This window comes from Oncorhynchus keta, unplaced genomic scaffold (assembly GCF_023373465.1).
Source record: "Oncorhynchus keta strain PuntledgeMale-10-30-2019 unplaced genomic scaffold, Oket_V2 Un_contig_27300_pilon_pilon, whole genome shotgun sequence".
Taxonomy (NCBI): Eukaryota; Metazoa; Chordata; class Actinopteri; order Salmoniformes; family Salmonidae; genus Oncorhynchus; species Oncorhynchus keta.
Genome location: NW_026285448.1, coordinates 6,199 through 13,803, shown reverse-complemented (window position 1 = coordinate 13,803; position 7,605 = coordinate 6,199). Strand labels below are relative to the sequence as shown.

The window sequence follows — 7,605 nt, the reverse complement described above, 5'->3', positions numbered from 1 at the left end:
CAGGTAGTCTAGTGGTTAGAGTGGAGGGGCGGCAGGTAGCCTAGTGGTTAGAGTGGAGGGCGGCAGGTAGTCTAGTGGTTAGAGTGTAGGGGCGGCAGGTAGCCTAGTGGTTAGAGTGGAGGGCGGCAGGTAGCCTAGTGGTTAGAGTGTAGGGGCGGCAGGTAGCCTAGTGGTTAGAGTGTAGGGCGGCAGGTAGCCTAGTGGTTAGAGTGTAGGGCGGCAGGTAGCCTAGTGGTTAGAGTGGAGGGCGGCAGGTAGTCTAGTGGTTAGAGTGTAGGGGCGGCAGGTAGTCTAGTGGTTAGAGTGTAGGGGCGGCAGGTAGCCTAGTGGTTAGAGTGGAGGGGCGGCAGGTAGTCTAGTGGTTAGAGTGTAGGGGCGGCAGGTAGTCTAGTGGTTAGAGTGGAGGGGCGGCAGGTAGTCTAGTGGTTAGAGTGGAGGGGCGGCAGGTAGTCTAGTGGTTAGAGTGGAGGGGCGGCAGGTAGTCTAGTGGTTAGAGTGGAGGGGCGGCAGGTAGTCTAGTGGTTAGAGTGTAGAGGGCGGCAGGTAGTCTAGTGGTTAGAGTGTGAGGGCGGCAGGTAGTCTAGTGGTTAGAGTGTAGGGGCGGCAGGTAGCCTAGTGGTTAGAGTGGAGGGCGGCAGGTAGTCTAGTGGTTAGAGTGGAGGGCGGCAGGTAGTCTAGTGGTTAGAGTGGAGGGGCGGCAGGTAGTCTAGTGGTTAGAGTGTAGGGGCGGCAGGTAGCCTAGTGGTTAGAGTGTAGGGCGGCAGGTAGCCTAGTGGTTAGAGTGGAGGGCGGCAGGTAGTCTAGTGGTTAGAGTGGAGGGCGGCAGGTAGTCTAGTGGTTAGAGTGTAGGGGCGGCAGGTAGCCTAGTGGTTAGAGTGGAGGGCGGCAGGTAGTCTAGTGGTTAGAGTGGAGGGGCGGCAGGTAGTCTAGTGGTTAGAGTGGAGGGGCGGCAGGGTAGCCTAGTGGTTAGAGTGGAGGGGCGGCAGGTAGTCTAGTGGTTAGAGTGGAGGGGCGGCAGGTAGTCTGAGTGGTTAGGAGTGTAGGGGCGGCAGGTAGTCTAGTGGTTAGAGTGGAGGGGCGGCAGGTAGTCTAGTGGTTAGAGTGTAGGCGGCAGGGTAGCTAGTGGTTCCAGAGTGTAGGGAGGCAGGGTAGCCTAGTGGTTAGACGTAGAGGTGGCAGGTAGCCTAGTGGTTAGAGTGTAGAGGCGGCAGGGTAGCCTAGTGGTTAGAGTGTAGAGGGGCAGGGTAGCCTAGTGGTTAGAGTGGAGAGGCGGCAGGGTAGCCTAGTGGTTAGAGTGGAGGGCGGCAGGTAGCTAGTGGTTAGAGTGTAGGCGGCAGGGTAGCCTAGCGGTTAGAGTAGCCAGGGTAGCTAGTGGTTAGAGTGGAGGGCGGCAGGTAGCCTAGTGGTTAGAGTGGAGAGAGGCAGGGGTAGCCTAGTGGTTAGAGTGTAGAGGCGGCAGGCGTAGCCTAGTGGTTAGAGTGGAGCTGAGAGCAGGTAGCCTAGTGGTTAGAGTGGAGGGCGGCAGGTAGCCTAGTGGTTAGAGTGGAGAGGCGGCAGGGTAGCCTAGTGGTTAGAGTGTAGAGGGAGGCAGCGTAGCCTAGTGGTTAGAGTGGAGGCGGCAGGTAGCCTAGTGGTTAGAGTGTAGAGGCGGCAGAGGTAGCCTAGTGGTTAGAGTGTAGAGCGGCAGGTAGCCTAGTGGTTAGAGTGTAGAGGCGGCAGGTAGCCTAGTGGTTAGAGTGGAGAGGCAGCGTAGCCTAGTGGTTAGAGTGGAGAGCGGCAGCGTAGCCTAGTGGTTAGAAGTGGAGGCGGCAGGTAGCCTAGTGGTTACAGTGGAAAGCGGCAGGGTAGCCTAGTGGTTAAGTGTAGAGGCGGCAGGTAGCCTAGTGGTTAGGGAAGAGCGGCAGGGTAGCCTAGTGGTTAGAGTGGAGGGCGGCAGGGTAGCCTAGTGGTTAGAGTGTAGAGGCGGCAGCGTAGCCTAGTGGTTAGAGTGGAGAGGCGGCAGGAGGTAGCCTAGTGGTTAGAGTGGAGGCGGCAGGGTAGCCTAGGTAGCCTGTAGAGGTGGCAGGGTCCTAGTGGTTAGAGTGGAGGGGCGGCAGGGTAGCCTAGTGGTTAGAGTGTAGAGGCGGCAGGGTAGCCTAGTGGTTAGAGTGTAGAGGCGGCAGGGTAGCCTAGTGGTTAGAGTGTAGAGGCGGCAGGTAGCCTAGTGGTTAGAGTGTAGAGCGGCGGCCTAGTGGTTAGAGTGTAGGGCGGCAGGGTAGCCTAGTGGTTAGAAATGTAGGGGGCGGCAGGTAGCCTAGTGGTTAGAGTGGAGGGGCGGCAGGGTAGCCTAGTGGTTAGAGTGGAGAGGCGGCAGGGTAGCCTAGTGGTTAGAGTGGAGGGGCGGCAGGGTAGCCTAGTGGTTAGAGTGTAGCGGCAGTAGCCTAGTGGTTAGGTGGTGTCGGCAGGGTAGCCTAGTGGTTAGAGTGTAGAGGGCGGCAGGGTAGCCTAGTGGTTAGAGTGTAAGGAGGCGGCAGGTAGCCTAGTGGTTAGAGTGGAGGGTGGCAGGGTAGCCTAGTGGTTAGAGTGGAGGGGCGGCAGGTAGCCTAGTGGTTAGAGTGGAGGGCGGCAGGTAGCCTAGTGGTTAGAGTGTAGAGGCAGGGTAGCCTAGTGGTTAGAGTGGAGGCGGCAGGTAGCCTAGTGGTTAGAGTGGAGGGCGGCAGGAGTAGCCTAGTGGTTAGAGTGTAGGGCGGCAGGTAGCCTAGTGGTTAGAGTGGAGAGGGCGGCAGGTAGCCTAGTGGTTAGAGTGGAGGGCGGCAGGTAGCCTAGTGGTTAGAGTGGAGGGGCGGCAGGGTAGCCTAGTGGTTAGAGTGGAGGGCGGCAGGTAGCCTAGTGGTTAGAGTGGAGGGCGGCAGGTAGCCTAGTGGTTAGAGTGGAGGCGGCAGGGTAGCCTAGTGGTTAGAGTGGAGGCGGCAGGAGTAGCCTAGTGGTTAGAGTGGAGAGCGGCAGGGTAGCCTAGTGGTTAGAGTGGAGGGGCGGCAGGGTAGCCTAGTGGTTAGAGTGGAGAGCGGCAGGGTAGCCTAGTGGTTAGAGTGGAGGGGCGGCAGGTAGCCTAGTGGTTAGAGTGGAGGGCGGCAGGTAGCCTAGTGGTTAGAGTGGAGGGGGCAGGTAGCCTAGTGGTTAGAGTGGAGGGCGGCAGGTAGCCTAGTGGTTAGAGTGGAGAGGCGGCAGGTAGCCTAGTGGTTAGAGTGGAGGCGGCAGGGTAGCCTAGTGGTTAGAGTGGAGGGGCGGCAGGGTAGCCTAGTGGTTAGAGTGGAGGGAGCGGCAGGTAGCCTAGTGGTTAGAGTGGAGGGGGCGGCAGGGTAGCCTAGTGGTTAGAGTGGATGGAAATGGCAAATAGCCTAGTGGTTAGAGTGGAGGGGTGGCAGGTAGCCTAGTGGTTAGAGTGTAGGGCGGCAGGGTAGCCTAGTGGTTAGAGTGGAGGGGCGGCAGGTAGCCTAGTGGTTAGAGTGGAGGGGCGGCAGGGTAGCCCTAGTGGTTAAGAGGAAGGGCAGGTAGCCTAGTGGTTAGAGTGGAGGGCGGCAGGTAGCCTAGTGGTTAGAGTGTAGGAGGCGGCAGGTAGCCTAGTGGTTAAATGGTAGAGGCGGCAAATAGCCGTGGTTAGGTAGGTAGCTAGAGTTAAGTGGAAGGCGGCAGGGTAGCCTAGTGGTTAGAGTGGAGAGGCAGCAGGTAGCCTAGTGTTAGAGTGTAGGGGGCAGGTAGCCTAGTGGTTAGAGTGTGAGGCGGCAGGTAGCCTAGTGGTTAGAGTGTAGGGCGGGCGGAGTAGCCTAGTGGTTAGAGTGTAGGGAGGGCGGCAGGGTAGCCTAGTGGTTAGAGTGAGGCGGCAGGTAGCCTAGTGGTTAGAGTGGAGGCGGCAGGTAGCCTAGTGGTTAGAAGTGGAGGGCGGCAGGGTAGCCTAGTGGTTAGAGTGTAGGGGCGGCAGGGTAGCCTAGTGGTTAGAGTGTAGAGGGCGGCAGGGTAGCCTAGTGGTTAGGAGTGTAGAGCGGCAGGGTAGCCTAGTGGTTAGAGTGGAGGAGGCGGCAGGGTAGCCTAGTGGTTAGAGTGGAGGGCGGCAGGGTAGCCTAGTGGTTAGAGTGGAGGGGCGGCAGGGTAGCCTAGTGGTTAGAGTGTAGGGGGCAGGTAGCCTAGTGGTTAGAGTGTAGATATTTGGCAGAGGGGACTCAGGTGGAGGGGGCAGGTAGCCTAGTGGTTAGAGTGTAGAGGCGGCAGGTAGCCTAGTGGTTAGAGTGTAGAGGCGGCAGGGTAGCCTAGTGGTTAGAGTGGAGAGGCGGCAGGTAGCCTAGTGGTTAGAGTGGAGAGGCGGCAGGTAGCCTAGTGGTTAGAGTGGAGGGGGAGCGGCAGGTAGCCTAGTGGTTAGAGTGGAGGGGAAGCGGCAGGTAGCCTAGTGGTTAGAGTGTAGAGGGCGGCAGGGTAGCCTAGTGGTTAGAGTGGAGGGGCGGCAGGTAGCCTAGTGGTTAGAGTGGAGAGGGCGGCAGGTAGCCTAGTGGTTAGAGTGGAGGCGGCAGGTAGCCTAGTGGTTAGAGTGTAGAGGCGGCAGGGTAGCCTAGTGGTTAGCCTAGTGGTTAGAGGAGGGGGGCAGGTAGCCTAGTGGTTAGAGTGGAGGCGGCAGGTAGCCTAGTGGTTAGAGTGTAGAGGAGGCAGGTAGCCTAGTGGTTAGAGTGGAGGGGCGGCAGGGTAGCCTAGTGGTTAGAGTGGAGGCAGGAGGTAGCCTAGTGGTTAGAGTGGAGGGGGCAGGTAGCCTAGTGGTTAGAGTGTAGAGGCGGCAGGTAGCCTAGTGGTTAGAGTGGAGGGGAGCGGCAGGTAGCCTAGTGGTTAGAGTGGAGGGCGGCAGGTAGCCTAGTGGTTAGAGTGGAGGGCGGCAGGTAGCCTAGTGGTTAGAGTGGAGGGCGGCAGGGTAGCCTAGTGGTTAGAGTGGAGGGCGGCAGGTAGCCTAGTGGTTAGAGTGGAGGGCGGCAGGGTAGCCTAGTGGTTAGAGTGTAGGGCGGCAGGGTAGCCTAGTGGTTAGAGTGGAGGGCGGCAGGTAGCCTAGTGGTTAGAGTGGAGGAGCGGCAGGTAGCCTAGTGGTTAGAGTGGAGAGGGGGCAGGTAGCCTAGTGGTTAGAGTGTAGGCGGCAGGGTAGCCTAGTGGTTAGAGTGGAGGGGCGGCAGGGTAGCCTAGTGGTTAGAGTGGAGGGCGGCAGGGTAGCCTAGTGGTTAGAGTGGAGGCGGCAGGTAGCCTAGTGGTTAGAGTGTAGGGTGGCAGGGTAGCCTAGTGGTTAGAGTGGAGGGCGGCAGGGTAGCCTAGTGGTTAGAGTGGAGGGCGGCAGGGTAGCCTAGTGGTTAGCCTAGTGGTTTAGAGTGGAGGCGGCAGGGTAGCCTAGTGGTTAGAGTGTAGAGGTGGCAGGTAGCCTAGTGGTTAGAGTGTAGAGGAGGCAGGTAGCCTAGTGGTTAGAGTGTAGAGCGGCAGGTAGCCTAGTGGTTAGAGTTAGAGGGTGGCAGGGTAGCCTGTGGTTAGAGGAAGAAATGGGCAGGGTAGCCTAGTGGTTAGAGTGTAGAGGAGGCAGGGTAGCCTAGTGGTTAGAGTGGAGGGGCGGCAGGTAGCCTAGTGGTTAGAGTGGAGGGCAGGTAGCCTAGTGGTTAGAGTGGAGAGCGGCAGGGGTAGCCTAGTGGTTAGAGTGAGAGGCGGCAGGTAGCCTAGTGGTTAGAAGTGTAGAGGAGGCAGGTAGCCTAGTGGTTAGAGTGGAGGCGGCAGGTAGCCTAGTGGTTAGAGTGGAGGGGCAGGCAGTAGCCTAGTGGTTAGAGTGGAGGGTGGCAGGTAGCCTAGTGGTTAGAGTGGAGGGCGGCAGGTAGCCTAGTGGTTAGAGTGTAGGGGGGCAGGTAGCCTAGTGGTTAGAGTGTAGAGGTGGCAGGTAGCCTAGTGGTTAGAGTGTAGAGGCGGCAGGTAGCCTAGTGGTTAGAGTGTAGGGCGGCAGGTAGCCTAGTGGTTAGAGTGTAGGGAGCAGGTAGCCTAGTGGTTAGAAGTGTAGAGGCGGCAGGTAGCCTAGTGGTTAGAGTGTAGAGGCGGCAGGTAGCCTAGTGGTTAGAGTGGAGAGGCGGCAGGTAGCCTAGTGGTTAGAAGTGTAGAGGCGGCAGGTAGCCTAGTGGTTAGAGTGTAGGGAGGCAGGTAGCCTAGTGGTTAGAGTGTAGGGGCGGCAGGTAGCCTAGTGGTTAGAGTGGAGGGCGGCAGGTAGCCTAGTGGTTAGAGTGTGAGGGCGGCAGGTAGCCTAGTGGTTAGAGTGTAGAGCGGCAGGTAGCCTAGTGGTTAGAGTGTAGAGGCGGCAGGTAGCCTAGTGGTTAGAGTGTAGGGGCGGCAGGTAGCCTAGTGGTTAGAGTGTAGGCGGCAGGGTAGCCTAGTGGTTAGTCTGTAGTGGCAGGAAGTAGCCTAGTGGTTAGAAGTGGAGGCGGCAGGGTAGCCTAGTGGTTAGAAGTGTAGGGCGGCAGGTAGCCTAGTGGTTAGAGTGGAGAGGCGGCAGGTAGCCTAGTGGTTAGAGTGTAGAGGCGGCAGGGTAGCCTAGTGGTTAGAGTGGAGGGGCGGCAGGAGTAGCCTAGTGGTTAGAGTGTAGGCGGCAGGGTAGCCTAGTGGTTAGAGTGGAGGGCGGCAGGTAGCCTAGTGGTTAGAGTGTAGAAAGGTAGCCTAGTGGTTAGAGTGTAGGGCGGCAGGGTAGCCTAGTGGTTAGAGTGTAGAGGGCGGCAGGTAGCCTAGTGGTTAGAGTGTAGAGCGGCAGGTAGCCTAGTGGTTAGAGTGTAGAGGGGGCAGGGTAGCCTAGTGGTTAGAGTGTAGAGAGGGCAGGTAGCCTAGTGGTTAGAGTGTAGGCGGCAGGGTAGCCTAGTGGTTAGAGTGGAGGGGCAGCCTAGTGGTTAGAGTGTAGGGGGCGGCAGGTAGCCTAGTGGTTAGAGTGTAGAGGCGGCAGGGTAGCCTAGTGGTTAGAGTGTAGAGGCGGCAGGTAGCCTAGTGGTTAGAGTGTAGAGGGGCAGGGTAGCCTAGTGGTTAGAGTGTAGGAGGGCGGCAGGTAGCCTAGTGGTTAGAGTGTAGAGGTGGCAGGTAGCCTAGTGGTTAGAGTGGAGGCGGCAGGTAGCCTAGTGGTTAGAGTGTAGGGCGGCAGGTAGCCTAGTGGTTAGAGTGTAGAGGGGAGAGGCAGGGTAGCCTAGTGGTTAGAGTGTAGGGCGGCAGGTAGCCTAGTGGTTAGAGTGTAGGGCGGCAGGTAGCCTAGTGGTTAGAGTGTAGAGGGCGGCAGGTAGCCTAGTGGTTAGAGTGGAGGGCGGCAGGGTAGCCTAGTGGTTAGAGTGGAGGGCGGCAGGGAGCCTAGTGGTTAGAGTGTAGGGGCGGCAGGTAGCCTAGTGGTTAGAGTGTAGAGGAGGGCGGCAGGGTAGCCTAGTGGTTAGAGTGGAGGGGTGGCAGGTAGCCTAGTGGTTAGAGTGTAGAGCGGCAGGTAGCCTAGTGGTTAGAGTGTAGGGGCAGGTAGCCTAGTGGTTAGAGTGTAGGGGCGGCAGGGTAGCCTAGTGGTTAGAGTGTAGAGGGGCAGCAGGTAGCCTAGTGGTTAGAGTGTAGAGG

The 7,605-nt window shown here is 58.6% G+C and overlaps 1 long non-coding RNA gene across 5 annotated transcripts; it reads left to right on the top strand.

Annotated features, from left to right (window-relative positions):
• The first annotated feature begins 926 nt into the window (after positions 1 to 926).
• Positions 927 to 6,584, top strand: LOC127922829 (uncharacterized). Of its 5 annotated transcripts, none has more exons than XR_008112475.1 (4): positions 927 to 954; positions 1,526 to 1,558; positions 2,289 to 2,387; positions 6,495 to 6,584. It is a non-coding gene; the product is annotated as an uncharacterized LOC127922829 (long non-coding RNA). The 5 variants fall into 5 exon arrangements; XR_008112476.1 differs by lacking the exon at positions 6,495 to 6,584 and adding an exon at positions 6,082 to 6,125; XR_008112474.1 differs by lacking the exon at positions 6,495 to 6,584 and adding an exon at positions 4,311 to 4,354.
• The last annotated feature ends 1,021 nt before the right edge of the window (positions 6,585 to 7,605 follow it).